The 15,128-nt window shown below is 48.2% G+C and overlaps 1 protein-coding gene across 2 annotated transcripts in view; it reads right to left on the bottom strand.

Annotated features, from left to right (window-relative positions):
* Window positions 1-15,128, bottom strand: part of BTBD9 (BTB domain containing 9) — a 980,923-nt gene that overhangs the window by 334,727 nt on the left and 631,068 nt on the right. The window lies entirely within an intron of this gene.

Below are 15,128 nucleotides of genomic sequence, written 5' to 3'. Positions count from 1 at the left end.
TTGAGGTATGGGTTCGCCCAGCTAAAGCCCAGATGAGACCTTCTTAGATATAATATAATATGCTAATTAGGGTGCGCGAAATATAGGTGATACAGAATTCTATAGATTTTTGCATCATAATATGTTATCACAATTTGCTTACTATGGATTAGTGACTATGCTGCTGACTCTGATTTTTATAATATGTATGTTGATATTATACAAGATACTGCGTTTGAGAATGTTGCATTGAAAAAATAAACATTTCAAACTTGCACGTGTTCTCATTGCCTCCCAGTTTCGGTTTGGAATGATAATATAACGAAAGAGTGTTCATGTGTTCCACGATACCTGAGGTATTCTAAGTTCATGTTCTGGATTGTCTAAGACATCGGGGAGTATTCACTTCCGATGAGATACTGTATCTAGCCTGGTAAGGGGATTTCTGAAACATAGGTGAGTTGTGGGTCACCCTGACTCACCCAGGTTCTAGGTCTCTGTGCACAGTTCTGTGAGAGAACGGAAACCCTGCGACAGGTCCAATATTTGGGGTAACGGCTGGGCGTGGAGTGTGCCCTTGCACAAGTGGTGTAGCATCTTGCTAGATTTGTCACCCCACTGATGCACCCGACTACGAGTGGCTAGCCATGCCTGCTGTGCCTCCTCCATCAATACCGCAGTGTACTGCTGCTGAGCCAGCACGAGCTGTCGTCTAGCCAGTCCACCGCCCGCTTCATGACCCCTACGCTCCAGCGCCTCCAGATCCGCCTCTAGTTGCACCAAGTCCCGCTGCCACTCCCTACGCCCCGCCACACACCAGGAGATATCGACGCCCCGCAACGTGGGTTTTAAGGCTTCCCAAAGGGTAACTGGGGATTCTACGGAGCCTAAGTGAGAAACCAGGTAATTATCTATTTCTTTGGTCAAGTGCTCCCTGTACTCGTCCTTCAGCAGGTGCCACCCCGACATAAGCCACCTAAATGGCTGCCTGCCCGGGCCTATTCGGAACGTGAGGGCCACTGGCGAATGGTCAGACAAGGCTCTCGGCAGAATAGCAGCCGATAATATCCTATGTGTCAGCCCCATGGGGACAAAGATATAGTCCAATCTGGAGAATGAGTTGTGTACCGTGGAAAAGTAGGTGTACTCCCTATGTGGGCCACGCATGTGTCTCCAGACATCCGTCCAGTGGAGTCCTGTGGCCAGGGCACAAAGTTTAGTGGGTGGGCCCCCCTCCCCGTCAGTCGCCCCGCTCCTCCACCTATCGCTACCCAGTTCCATTACATCGTTCCAGTCCCCCCCCCCCCCCCCAACCACAGAGAGGGTATGCGGCATGTCACTCCAAAGTGACATAAGTCTCTCCACTAGGGTCCACTGTAACGGCGGTGGAGCGTAAACGCTACCCAGGGTCACCCTATCCCCCCCCAATCCTGCCCTGTACAATAACATTTCGCCCCTGTGTGTCAGACCAGAGTTTTTCGTGTGTATAGGTGACCCTGCGGTGTATGAGGATCGCTACCCCCCTCGAGCCCCTTGTGAATCTCGAGTGGAATACCTGATGGAACCCAAACCGTTGCAGTCATAGCGCCTTCGTACCAAGCAAATGAGTCTCCTGGAGCAGGAGTACATCAGCCCCGGCTCTCTTGGCAAACTGGAGAACCGCCCCCCGTTTCACCTTATCTAGCACCCCACGCACATTCCAACTAAGTATGCGCAGGGAGCCGGGGGCTACCCTCCCTCCCCCCTCTACATTAGACATGATGGAAAGACTTTATGTAAGCTGGAGGTGTCTCTGTGACTCAGCGTGCTAACAGTGTGGCATACATGTAGCATCAAACCATATGCAAACAATCCCCCCAACCCCAAACCCCCTCGCCAACCCCCCCTCCACCCCCAACCCCGTACCTCACTAACATGGAAGCACCTGTCGCGGTCGGACCATAGCCTAGTCCCCAACGGGGGAACAAGAACCACCCCTTCCAATGGATCCCCAAATGACAACCCACAACTTTAGGACTTCACTCCCACCCACCCACTCCTGCGGGGCCAGGCTCCCAGCCCTGAAAGAGACTAGCCCATCTAGACATCCATTCATACCATACTTTGAGATCTGTTCGGAAGTCCCATACGTCATTTCACCCCAGGTTGCTGCTCCGGTGACGGATCCTTCTGTAGGAGCGCGGAACCGGAGCGAGAGCTGCGTCCAGACCGTGATCTCCTGTTGCGTCGCTGCTGGCTCCTTAGGCCTTCGCAGGCCATTCCACTCGAGGAGGAGTCAGAGTCTCCACTTGGGGATGTGTTGACGCGAATTTTCACCGTTTCGTCTGTTCATTTCAACATTTCCTCTGGGCAGTAGAAGAACAGTGTGCGGGACTTGAAGATGACTCAGCAGCGCCGGATAAAGCAGGGCATACTGAAGCTTGAGGCCTCGGAGGCGGGCCTTTGCCGCAAGAAGTATTGTCGCTGCTGCTGCACCAAGCGTGTTAAGTCCGGGAAGGTGAGGATGGCCGCGTTGCCACACGTGAGGACGGTCTTGACCCTCGCCTGCCGCAGGATGGTGTCGTGATCTGAGTAATTTAGGAATTTGGCGATGATCGGTTGCGGGCGTGCCCCTGGAGGGGGCTTCTGCATCAGGGCCCTGTGAGCTCGCTCCACCACAAAGCAGCGAGATAGCACGTCCGGGGGGAGCCAACCCTCCAGCCACTGGGTAAGGAATCGGTCCACATTGTCCCCCTCACAGCCCTCCGGAAATCCCACAAAGCGTAGGTTATTCCGCCGAGCCCGCCCTTCGGCATCCTCAACACGCATGGCCAGGCACTTCTGTATTTTCTCCATGTTCGCGACCTTCTTTTTGAGGATGGACACGTCATCTTCCACCTCAGATATGCGGGTCTGTGTGCGAGTGATGCGCTCCACGGCGTCCCTCAGGTCCTGACGAAGCAACATGACGTCCGATCCCACCTTCCCGATCTTGGCGTCCAACATGTCTCTGGACTGGGTTATTGCCACCAATAGCGCCGCGTTGTCAGGTGCCTGGTTCTGCGACCCCGTGGCCCCGGCTGCAAGGCCCGCCTCCGTGAATTTATCGATGGTCCCCTGCTTGGCGTGGTCGCCACCCGTACCATCTCACGTCATTGTGGCACAGTCGGTGCCCCCAAGCAATAGTACTCCTCACCACAGGGTACGTCTCCACCAGCAACACAGAGGTCAGGCAGAACGACAGTCACGCCAGCAGACTCTTTCCAACGGTCTCCAGGTGGACCGTGTCCAGCGCGGCGGGTCGCAGGGGCGGTCCCCCCATCTCTACTGTATAGGGGCTGTGCGCCCGAGCCCCCCTCCGTTGACGACCACCAGGTGAGAATACAGTCCCAGCCGCAGACCACAGGGGCCCCCCGCAAGAGGAACGCGGCCTCAGCCCCGGAATGCTGCCACCGGTGCACCTCCACTCAGGTACTTCGCCGTCAGACCACGGAGCTCCTCCGCCCTCTACCACCACGAGGACAAATCCGGACACCCATCCTCCGCACCGCCGCTAACAGCAGCCACAAAGAGTTCAATCCAGGAGGGGGGCAGGGGGAGGGAAGGTCAAAGCGCTCTTGCCGTCCCACGTGGGCCCTATCCAGCTCACCACACTGCAATAGGGTCCGGGCCGACCTCGTCTGCCTTTCGGGGCTCCCCCAGCAGGCTACCGCAGTCCCGGACCTCACTGGGCGAAGTCGGCCAGTCTGACCGATCCGCCACCTCCAGAGCCCACAGGGGCCCCCCCCAGGCTCCACGCCGCCGTCGAGAGGTACACTCCACTGGTCAAGGATATGGCAGGCACCCTCCTCCACCGCCTCCTCCAGGTGCCTGAAGTGCCCCAAAAAGGCGGCCGCTCCAGTCGGGCCTCCTCGGAGAATTTCACCGCCCGACTCCCTCAGGCGCCACTGCGCTTGCCCATCCACAGCCACGGATATGTCTTCTCGTGGTCCGCAGGCCGGGGGGGCCACTCGGCCTTCGGGGCGCTGGATCAATCTGCGCTCCCTCCATACCGGCCTCGCCCCCCCGCCCCCCATGCCCGCCGACCACCAAGCGCGCCTCGCCGGATTAGCGAGGTAACGGAGGTCCCGGCTTACACTCCGCCGGCTCCCAGCTTACACTCTGCCAGCTCCCAGCAGGCCGCTCCACTTCGCCGGATCACTGCGCGCCCCACCGGGGCCGATGTCACACCTCAGCTACCACTGGAGGATCCCCATGGGTTAGGCGATCTCGGGAGGATAAGCAGCGTCACTTTGGATGCCTAGGGCCAGGATAGTTGCTCAGGATAATGTTCGGCTGGTCGGAGCTCTCACACTACACAACCGCCATCGTTGCCGGCTAAGCCACGCCCCCGCAAATGGCAAATCTTAACCCATTAAGTGCTGCGCACGTTCAGTGGACGTCGCGTGCACTACCTAGGTAGTGCTGCGCACGTCCGCTGAACGTCGCGGCCCCGCCCATGCAATAGAACGCTCCGCACCAGCGCGGAACGTTCAGCGCAGCGGAGGAGTTAAGGAACGTGCACTGTTGCAGGGAAAACGCACTGTGGTTGTTACTGCCCTTGGAGGCAGTGACGAAGGCCAGTGTACCAAATTCCAAGGCTTTGCACCCTCAGTGGATACAATGGGCTACATTCTTGACATCCCCGGATGTAACGTTCATTTTAGATTCTTCTTTGCAGACTCAAGAGTTTTTGCAGTATGAGTTTGTTCATCCTGCTCCTCTGACTATGCACCCACTTGAGGATTTTCGTTGCATCATTTACACTGATGGCAGTGCACAAGCGGCTACGGGTTCTAGACATGCGTATTCCGCGGCCTGTGCAATTGTGTTTGGTATGATGGTGGATGGTGAATTCAAGTCTGATGTCGTGCATACACAGACATTAGGGGACTGTACCGCCCAATTAGAATATGTGCTCTGATGCTTGCATTGGAGTGCGCGGACCCCAGTGTGACTACTCTTATTGTGAGTGATTCTTACTACTGTGTACAGTCTTTTCAATGACAATCTACCCTTTTGGACTCAAAATGATTATCGTGACTCCAAAGGTCGCACCATAAAACATAAAATAATTTGGGTTCGAGTGGCGGAGCTTAAAGAACGGCTCCCGCTCGTTTTTGTAATTCATACTCTGGGTCATCAGCGCGTGGGAGTTTAAGCTGTTGGCAACTGTCTCGCAGATGAGGCTGCGAAAACAGCAGAAGCAACATTTGCAGTGACAGCGGTTACACGTTCCAAAAGTAAGATTGATGAGGACATCTTCGCAGCTATTGCTGCGACTGAGAAGGGAGGTAATTATCCTAAGGGTTTCCCTTCGAAGTACTCTTATCACTTAAGACCCAATAAAGTTCCTTATGTGAGAATTAACGACGTTGGTGACAGACTGATTCCCAACGCGGACCACAGAGAGGCTTTGATTACAGCAGCCCACGCCGGGATGGCTTCGGCACATGCCGGCGTGGCAGCTACTATATCTCTCCTTCAACAATGATACTGGTGGCGGGGGTTGTATAAAGAGACACGTGATTTTGTCCTTCAATGTGGCATTTGTCAGTAAATTAAGCCTTCTTCTACTGCACGCCCGCCCCAAACTCAGTTGTACATATCTAATAAGCCACTTGCGTGTGTTTATTTAGATTACTGCGGTCCTTTCTCCTCTGATACTGCGTATAAGTACATCTTAGTAGCAGTTGACTCTTGCACGCGCTTTGTGTGGGTGTGGCCTCAAAGGAGCGCTGATGCCAGACCTGTCATAAGAGATTTGCATGTCTTTGCGGGAATTTTTGCATGTGGCACCTTCCATTCGGACCAGGGTCCAGCGTTCGCCTCTAAGGGGTATAAGGATGCCATGGGTTCATAGGGGGTCCAAGTCAAATTTTCGTCTCCATACAGGCCTGAGGGCAATAGTGTTGAGGAGCGAATGAACCGTGATTTAAAGCAATCATTGACAGCGAAGGTGTTAGGTGCTGGCAGAGAATGGCTTACCCACCTGAATAGCGTACAACGTGCACTTAATAATCTCCCTAGAAGGTCTCTGGGTGGGCGGACCCCATACGAAAAGCTCTTTAGCATCAAGATGTTTGTTCCGGACCTTGGCGGTCTAGACATGGCAGCGAGAGCCGCATCCTTTGACGTAGACTAACATTCTAATGCTTTACAGAACCTACAAAAGACCAGAGACAGTCTTGCATAGGAACACTTGCCCTCCATGTCTGAAGCTGCGTTGCAGATTCCGGTAGTCGGCTGGCTACCCCAGGTTAGAGAACTGGTCCGAGAGAAGATCAACAACAAAAAATAATTTGGTCCTTCCTATCGAGCTCCAGTTGCCGTGATTGGTGTGCAGGGTACGAGAACAGACATTTTACCTCCTCTTCCTGGGCGAAAGGGGAACAGGTACATTTCAATTGACCATGTCAAATCACACAGGGTGGCTGATACTGTATAGTATGATGCTTGGGGTTTCGTGTCCAGCAATGATGCGGCACTCTGTTCTGGCCCCGGATCTTACCATCGGGCCTGATGTTGCCATTGAGATGAGTCCACTTATGAATCCTATAGTTAATCTACCTGCTGGTGATCCTCTTAATGACACTGAATATACTTATCCAACTGACTTGTCTATGCCTGATTTGGAAACCTGTGTTGCTAATCAATCCAGTTTTTCATTTGACACTGGTTCATCCACATCAAAAACCCATTCAAAAGTTTCAATTTTTGCTACCTGGTTTAAAAACATTTTTTGATCCCACCTTGGATTTACATTTGGCTGGTGCTGATTGCAATTTTTTTGTTCATGCCCATAGGATTTGTGGTATATTTTTTTCGTTTTATCAATGGACACTATGTTGAAGAAAGAACGTCAATTCGAGTGATTGATGGAACTTTGGCTCCCCACTCCTCTTCGCACATCATGAAGAGGGACCAGACTTTTGTTAATATAACTGTTTGGCCCGTTTTAGATGGGACTGTATGGGATGCTGTACAGTTCCAGATTCATGGTCCCACAGAGGTTATTAATGTTCCCAATGTACTCTGTGTTTCTATGGGGGATGTGTTTAAACAGAATATTCGCTCTGATGATTGGGATGTAAAAGCAGTTGAAGCTTTATTTACTGATTTGAAATATTATGCTGCCTTCGATGCTGAAGATTTATATTTAGAGTCTGCGAATTATGGTGATTTGTACTGTTACCAACATTTTGGCAATCACTTTCTGCATAAGACTAGCTTCATTTCGAGGCATAGTTAATTTCACACAGTGGGAACATTGTCCCGCACCAGTGGAAGGAAGCTCCAAAAAGTTTCAGAATTTTCTTTCTTATTTTACTGATTTTGATCAATCCAACCCTAATGCATTTTATTTTAAATTGACTGGAGAGTCATTTTCCAAGGTTAGACTTACCCACACCAAATTACTTTAGTCAAAGTACTTTATTCACCAGTTGGCTGTTGGGGGCTATGAACTATGGAGAGATACTATTAATCTTAAACCTGTTTGGGGTTCTAAAAGTTGGCAAGTGCAAGGCACTGAGGCTTTGCATCATGCATGTCTCATCCCGAACCATATGTTGTTTTTGAATGATACTATTTCGCAAACCACATTCTTCGGATTGGCAACTTCTAAAAAATTAAATGCTCCTTCATTTCCTGATTTGGGTGAATTGCATTATTGGAATAATTTTACTAGTACACCCTTGAGTGAAATACAGGCGCTGTTTAGTAATTCCTCTTTTAATTTTTCCAGCATTAATCCTGAAGGCTGATTGCAGTGGCATAAAAGTGCAGATACCTGCCAGCACCGCTTTCTGGGTCTGACCCCTGGCTATGCGGCGGTTAGAGTTGATTCCCGTTTTCAGACTCACCATTCAGTTACCACCTATTCTGTAGGCAAATTGTGCCAGAGTTGGCTCAGACATTCATCCTTAGCGTCTGTTAAGTCGCATTTGTCCAAACTCACAGAAACTTTCGGTTTCAATAATTTTGTGAAAGGCCCTGCGGGTGGCAGATCGAAAAGATGGAAATATGCTGCTTACAATGAAGTTTGGAAACTGTCTCAAATTGAAGCTGCTTATAGGCTTAGAGCTATAGATCAGGCCAATTTAGAAAAAGTGCTTGCTGTTGTGGATAATAGCATTTGCAACCTTTCTTCTCGAATTTACACTTTAGATAATATTGTGTCATCTGTGGTTGATATTGTACAAGAAGATGTTGCAGTATTGTATCGTGGGCAAAATCAATTGCGTTCTGTTATGCAGTTTGCCTGGACTTTGCAAACGTTAAAGAATGGTCGCGTTCCATGGGATTACATGAACACAAGCTTGTTATTTCTGCCTTTTAATTTGACTATGAAACAGCAATTTATGTCAAAGAAAGATGCCACGTTTTCCCTGTTGCATATTGAGAAATTAGAACCATTGCCTTTTTATGTAGCATGGCAAATTCGGCTGTTTGGCTTATCCACGGGTTAATAACCTAGCCGTTCTCTCTTTTCAAATTCGAGAATTGCATGAAACACTATGCTATAGGTAGATTTGAGCCCTTGGGTGGAGCATATCTTCATGAAGTTTGGAATCTCCCATTCAATTACAGATTTTGAGGGATGGTAAAGAAGTGTTTTTGAATGGTGAAGATTGCATCACTACACCAGACCATTCATTAACATGCAGAAATCTTCAGTTGCACGGTTCGTGCAATGTGCGTGCACCAAATTTAGCGTGTGTTTTAAAAGGTACTCCAGTCCCGGCCATTACACCTACATTCACACTGCTTGCTAATGGTAGTTATTTATTATTAAATAATGAAGAGTGTTGTGGGATGCACGCCGGTATTGCTTACATTGTTACCGTTTCCCAGCGTGTAACTTGTTGCAAGAATGAGTTGTTCCCTCCTCCGCATTGCAGGCTTGATGCTTCCATCTGGCCCTCGATTCCGACCTTGAAAGCAGAGTTCAACAAGATGAGCAGAATAAGAGCTCTTTTGTCCCAGAAGGAAGTTTCCCTTACATCTGCGCGTGCGATATTCGTCCTTCACGTTACAAATACTCGTACTGAAGTAGATGCTTTATTAAACACGGACCTGCCCTTGCACTTCGGTGCTTTGATCGACACCATCTTAAATGCCTCATCGACTACTTGCTTGGCGTATTTATTTAAAGTAGTATGCTCTTGCCTTGTTACCTCGTTTCAGACTACATTTGGTGTGATCCCTGCCTTTTTTCATGCTATTTTTTCGAGTGTCTTTGGAGGTTTCCCCTTGCTCCTGACTTTGGGCGCCATCATTCTGCTATTATTTTGTTTATTACAAAATGGATGCACAGTTTGTGCCCCACGACGTACAGTCCCGGCTGCTCCACCTGCGTGACCGGATGCTAAAATACTATGGAGCGCTGCCTTTGGATACTAAGTGTGGCGTCTGGTTTATCCTTTCGGTTCTCTTTCTTCACTTGCGTGCAGCCTGTTTTCCATTGCCTGGATTGTGAATTAGAATGGCCCCTGGATTTGTGTCTCTTGAACTGTCATTGGCCATAATCCCGGTACTAGAACAGTCTATTTCATGAGAAACTAAGAGACTCATTAGTAGATTAAAATCCAGTTCAAGGTTATCATAACGTGCAAGCCAGTTTATCAGCGTGTTCGTGTGACACATTCTAGACACAACAATTTGGCAGCTGCAAGCAGAGTAGGATTCTGGCGCCTTTATCATAGCACACTTGCCAGATATGAACACACTTGGAAGATTCCAGGCATGCAGAGAGACTAACCGATCCTGATGTCATTTACACTTACTGAGCGGATAGGTAAATGGGGTCCCCCCTAAGAAAACTGCAGAGACCTTCTACAGTTTTATAATACCTAGTTCCTAGATAGGGAGAGTGCTTTAAATTGGTGCTTTTATCCCCTGTTTGCACTATCATTGTAATATGATTCCTCCTTTTGTATTTTATGGAATTGTAACCATGCTGTTCTTATTATTCTTACCCATATGTATGCTTATGTTGATTAAAATACTGTGTTTGAGATCACGTCATTAAAATAAACATTTTAACCTTACCGTGTCTCTATTTTACTCCTGTTGTGGACAGGTATGAACGTATAACAAAAGAGTGTTCTCACTTCCCACCATTCCTTAGATTTTCCTAAGTTGCATGTTCTAGTGTTCTAGGTTGTCTAATCATTGGTTTCTTTGCTATAGTACGAAGAGCTAATGTGACACGGAATGCTAGTCTGGTAGGGGATTTTGGGTACTAAGGTGAGTTTTGGCACACCCTAATTCACTGAGGTCCTAAGTCTCTGTGCACAGTTCTGTGTTTGTGCAGAATCCTTGTTACACAAGAAATGCATTTATTTATGTACACGTGCATGCATTTTAGTGGTGTGTGTGTGTGTACATGGGAGATGACAGAAAACACGAGTACTCCTATGGAGTGCTTGCAAACCAAGAAAAAAATAGCTCTGCAAACCAAAAGCTGTAGAAGGAAACATGCGCTATGGAAGGGCCAAACACAAGAAGGACAAGACGCCAACTTAAGTATCACAATTCACATCCTCAAATTCCTTCTGCTTATAGAGGAATGGGAGCCAATCACCAGAGAGGATAGCCTCATCTGCTTTGGAATAGGCCTCTCGTGCATCCTCATAAGATTAGCTTTACTCTTAGTGCAACCCCATGCACTTACTAAAGCACAATGAGACTTGGTCACTTGAAACATGTTCAGGTATGAAAAATGCTCAACCACTTTGAGTAACAAATCGGTGTCACCTTTCAAAGAGAGAGGCTGGAGCGATGAGCCTTTTGGTGAAAACCTATTATCATCATGCCAAGAGGGAGCTCTACATAACAGCTGAAACAAGCCACCATGTCGGTCACTGTTATGGCCTTCCTCAAGGAGCAGTATTAGTTTTGGTACGTATGGCATCTTCGGCTAGTGGGTATCAAACGCCCTCTTTGTGGACCTTAAAGAATAGATCAGCACTGAACAGGTGGGAAGAATCAAGCAAAATATAGTCATGCAACAGTGACCTCCACCAATGGGAAGAATGTTTGGCAATCCTGGCACGCTTCCCCACTGCCTAAAGAGGTGTTTGGCACAATGCCAAGTTTCCAAGATCAGGTACTTTTTTGTTTTTTTTAAAAAGTTGCATCATAATTCAGACATTCAATTTAGTTAAAACATATGACAAAATTACACCCTATTTCGATACAAACCTTCTTATCTTAGATCAAAAACTCTTCGACCCATTGACAGCTTTTTAAATTCAATTTTAGTTAGAACTCATTCATCTATATACAAAATAATATGTTACTTCAGTACACTTCCACACAAGCAAAAGCAGCGAAATGATTATTTAGGAATGGGTCATTTCTTTTTTAATACTTTCACCACAATGGTGGCTGAACGCTATTGATATACATCGAAGATTGTTCAAAAACCGAGATTTTAAGTCTTGGGAGACCAGTGGGCTCTGGATCCATCCAATGCTTTATGATGAACAATTCAGTCTCAAAGAACAGCTGATGCAAGATTGTGTATCTGGTAATACTTCTAGAGATTCCATATAAGGTGTCATCCCCTCTGCAAATGAACCTGATACCGGAGTCCTATGTCAGGTCAAGTCTGGATGGATAACTCAAGGGGTGCAGCTAGCTATATATAATACCTGTGACGAATTGTAATGAGGTGCATTTTAAAACGAACATGTAATATTTTTCACCCAAGTATTTTGGAAAAAGGGGACCCCTATATAGTACTGTTGCACTTGCTATACATAGGGAAGAAGTAAGTTTGGGAAAGGTCTATAGCCAAGTGACACAATAAACAACTGATTTTCTGATTATATAAAATTTATAGTTAGCTTAATCTAGATATAAAGTCCAACTATATGCAAAACCATCAAGCATTAGATGTTTAAGATTTGTTTTTATTGGTATATGGGGTATATATATATTCATTATTTCTTTGAAAGTGCAAATATTTGTATGTTTTTTTCTTATTATTCTTTTCTTTTTTCTTCTGTTTTGTTTTCTTTTCTTATGATTATTTTTTGACATGACAACATTCAGTTAAAATTACATTAGAAAAAGTGCATAGTCAATAGACATGAAACTATATAGATTGTTGAAGGCAAAGCGGTAGAAACCACTACGCGCGTTTCGGCTCTTCAGCCTTCTTCAGGTGACCGTCTATTGTTAAAGATTCAGTGAGAAATTGACCCAGACCTGATAGTGGCGTAGGAGTAATAAGTTGGTCGGTAAAATGGGCTTCTTGAAATCTTTCAAAAGTTGATTGATGTAAACGATGTAGAGGACTTTCCTTGTAACCGTACAGAGGCGAAGATAATTTCTAAAGATCAGTAGTTATGATTCTATAGGATATTTTGTCACAGTATGGACCCGGAGGATGATAAGGTTTGTTCTGATCTAGAATAAGGTTTTGGATGATATCTCCACATTATGGCTTCATTTCAGATAGTGGAAGATGTTGATAGTTGAGGAGTACGAAGAAATAGTTAACAGTCTCTACATGTAGATTTCCTATTCAAGTAGTGGAAGATGATAACGAATGATGAGTACGAAGGAATTTTTAATAGTCTAAAGATAGGCTGTGTGTAGTTTCCCAGGAGCAGGGATCTACGTAGTATAGGATTATACCACTTCCATATCTGGAGACACAAGATAAATAGCTCTACGCTCCCGGTATCTCAAAATCACGAACAAAAAGGGGGCCGACCGCCGACAAGCAGGCACGCTGGATTATAAGCAATTTCAATGGTCAATGTAATTAAGGGCGTGGCTTGAATAAAACACTTAAGCTAAAAATCTGTGCTTAGCATAGAGTGCAGCCCGACTTTTATTTTGCTGTTTCTGTCATTGCATTCAGATATGTGATACAACGAGTAACATCATTCAGTCAACATGTCAGGACAATTGGCTTTGTCAGTGGTTGTTATTTGCATAAGATAAATGGGCAGCAACTATGGCTTGTATATAATATCGAAAAAGCTTCCACTTAAAGCCCTGGTGACACCGCAACAATGTTGCTCCTACTGAGTTTCAAAAAATGAAGGGAAATCCAGAGGGAAAATGACTCTCTTTAAAGGATTTCCCTTCCCTTACAACGCTCACCTGGAATGAACTCATGCCGTAAGTGAGCAGTGTGAGCACACGCACATGGACGTGCCTGCTGTCACTGTAATCCGGAAATAATGGACGCCTGTGCCAGGGCACAAAACAGAGCCTGATAGAGACCAGTTTCGAGCCCCCCTTTAAAAAGCTGCTGGTGCTCTGCACCGGTGAGACCCAGCCCACTTAAAGCCCTGCCTCTACTGCATATCCTTGGGTCAGTCCTGGACGTGGGTACTGTCCGGGCCTGTGGCACATCTAAACAAAAAAGGGTAGGCACTTGTCCGACAAGGACGTAGCCAGCTGTCCCTCCGAGCATAACGAGTTACTGTGGGCCTGTCCTGGTGTCGGCTGTGATCCCCTTCCCGTGCATTGGTGGATGCTGGAGGCAATCCTGGTGACTACTTAAGGGTAAGCCTCCCACCTATTGCCCACTTGACTATCTAGCAGTCCTACCTGCAGGCCGCGCTATCTCCTCCTCACCGCCCGGGCTTCTCCCGCCCTCACGATTGGCAAGTGAGATCAGGCTGCTCGTTGCCTTGGAGGGGGGGATGTTCTGGGGGGTCGAGTCAGACCTAGTTCGCTCCCCCCCCGCCTCATCCCTCTGGATGCCACGACCTTCGGTGCCAAAGCTGCCACTGGGTGTCTTCCCTGCATACAACCACTGACCACCATTATTGGTGCCATTAAACCCCCCAACTCATCTGGGGCATTCCTTAAGGGGCATACGCTCCACCGCCAAGTGAGCTGGCTGGAATAGTTGCTCTTTTTCCCCGCCAAAATTCCCTGGCCTCCCACGATACACTTCACTGAGGCAACTGATCTCGCCCCTTGCATACTTGCCTACTATATGCCACTGTGCAACAACTGGTCATTGGCTGCCTCCGCTCCACCACTCCTCACGCCACAGCGTATCAGGAATCCTAAGATGGGATGCCGGCGGGCGGAGAGGGGCCTCCTGATCCTCTACCACCTGCCCTCTAGGCCAAGCCGACTCAGTTCTTGCGGCCGTGGCGAAGATTGGATCGATGCTAAATCAGACGCGCACAACATTGGAGGAAAAAATGGACAAGGTGGTGTCAGACTTTACGCTGTTGAAAGCAGACCACCAAAAACTTGCTGACAAGTGCGCGAGACCGAACTTAGGCTTACGGGCTTGCACCCCCAGTCTCGCAACCACACAGCCAGGTTACAGGATCTCTTAGACCGGTATGCACCTTGGAGGACAAGTTGAACGACATTGAGGGTCGCTCGCGTCACAACAATGTACACGTGGTGGGGCTGCCAAAGGGCGCAGAGGGCCGTGACCCGATTGCTCACACTGAACGCTGGCTGGCCCGGTCTTCTCAATTTGTGGTGGAGCGTGTACATATGGTCTCAGCTCAGAGGCCTCTGCCTGGAGCCAAGTCTGCGACCCCTCCTCTTCCGTCTGTTACATTTTAGAGACAGACATGATCCTCAGAGAAGTCAGGAAGCTGTTGGGAGTTACTGTTCAGAACGCTTCCATCATGTTCTTCCTGGACTACACTGCTCAAGTTCAAATTAACCCTGGCTCTTTCGCCGCAGTTAAGCACCAGCTCCGGGACCTTAACGTAAAACATTCTTTATTGTTTCCAGCCCAACTGAGGGAGGTGAAGGAAGGTACTACACACTTCTTTTGACGCTCCCTCCGATGTTTGGGACTGGCTGGAGGGGGAGGGGGGCCTCGCCACGGCACCTGTGTCTGCGGAGGCCACTCTGGCGCCCAGATGCACCAGACACTGTCGCCACAGGAGCGGAAAGGGCAGCTCACAGCCGCGGATGGGGCCCCGGACCCCGAGCAGATTCTATCCAAGCGCCAGGTGGCGCTACATGTGGTGGCAACACTCCACAGCACAAAGCTTACTTCTGAACCAGGACTTTTACCACCTAAATTACTCAGCGAGGAGGACTTGCTACAGGTGTGGTCTGGGGACCAGGACTCACCCTTTCCCCCTGTTGTCACCCCCAGACGTCGAACAATATAATTT

The sequence above is a fragment of the Lissotriton vulgaris genome, chromosome 6 (assembly GCF_964263255.1).
Source record: "Lissotriton vulgaris chromosome 6, aLisVul1.2, whole genome shotgun sequence".
NCBI lineage: Eukaryota > Metazoa > Chordata > Amphibia > Caudata > Salamandridae > Lissotriton > Lissotriton vulgaris.
Note: the sequence above shows the minus strand (reverse complement) of the source record. Positions and strands in the feature narration are given on the sequence as shown.